This window comes from Syngnathoides biaculeatus, chromosome 5 (genome assembly GCF_019802595.1).
Source record: "Syngnathoides biaculeatus isolate LvHL_M chromosome 5, ASM1980259v1, whole genome shotgun sequence".
Classification (NCBI taxonomy): domain Eukaryota; kingdom Metazoa; phylum Chordata; class Actinopteri; order Syngnathiformes; family Syngnathidae; genus Syngnathoides; species Syngnathoides biaculeatus.
The window spans coordinates 16,917,377-16,918,438 of NC_084644.1; the positions used below are offsets into that span (position 1 = coordinate 16,917,377).

General features: G+C 42.6%; 1 non-coding gene across 1 annotated transcript; it reads left to right on the plus strand.

Annotated features, from left to right (window-relative positions):
• trnai-gau (transfer RNA isoleucine (anticodon GAU)) lies at window positions 1–73 on the plus strand. Its single transcript has one exon. It is a non-coding gene; the product is annotated as a tRNA-Ile (tRNA).
• The last annotated feature ends 989 nt before the right edge of the window (window positions 74–1,062 follow it).

Genomic DNA, 1,062 nt, shown 5'->3' on the forward strand with positions numbered 1-1,062 from the left:
GGCCCCATAGCTCAGTGGTTAGAGCACTGGTTTGATAAACCAGGGGTTGTGGGTTCGTATCCCACTGGGGCCTCCACTCCCTGAGAAGGGTTGCGTCAGGAAGGGCATCCGGCGTAAAAATTGTGCCAAACATATGTGCGTTCATCTGAGATGACACGCTGTGGCGACCCCGAAAGGGACAAGCCGAAAGAAAGAATGAATGAAAAAAAACTTGAATTTCCCCAGGAGGGGTCCATCTGTTACTTTCATCCACCACCTGGAGTCTCAGACATCTGACATTAATTGTCAGACACATTTTTTTTATCTATACCTTATTCCTTGTAGGGTCCCTTTGTTTGAGTGTTCAATTAGACTCAGACAAGGAATTAAAAGAGTGCTTAACTGATTCATTGGGAGGCACACATGGAGTCCTCCCCTCATGCCTCGGTGACTGCAGCATAGTTGTTTATCAATGTTATTTGAAATGAGGTTGCGCCTCTTTATCTTATGTGTGGTAGGCATAGTTGACTGAATATAATTATCGGTTCTGTTGTTATGTGTTTTTGTCAGCTTTACAGGTCCCCAAAGGTACCATATGAACAAAAATATAATTCCGGGTGTCAATGTTGCAGCCCAACATGCTATCATATTATTTAGCTATTTTCAAGTCATGTCGACAAAGTCACCCCTAAATGATTCAGGTGTCTTAAACCTTCACCGGCCTTCTGGTATTTTCAGATACTATAAATCTGCACCCACCTCATGCTGGACTTTGTTCACCTTTCCCTTTGTGTGACTCAGCTGAGATGACCTTTTTATAGTGTGTAAGGTGTATCCACGTGTTTCTTTCGGCTATTTTGTCCACATCATTCAGCTCTTCCTCAGTCTATGCCAGTGTTCGGGCAAAACTGCATGTACAGTTGATGTTAATTCATAAATGGACATAGGATGAAAAGACAAATGGCAATAATAAAGCACAGTAACTTGTTAAATTTTTTTTCAATCTGATGGTGTAGTGGTATGCACGTTGTCAGATTCCGCTTATCCGCAGGACTAATCAGGAGAAATGTCCTGACCGACTCT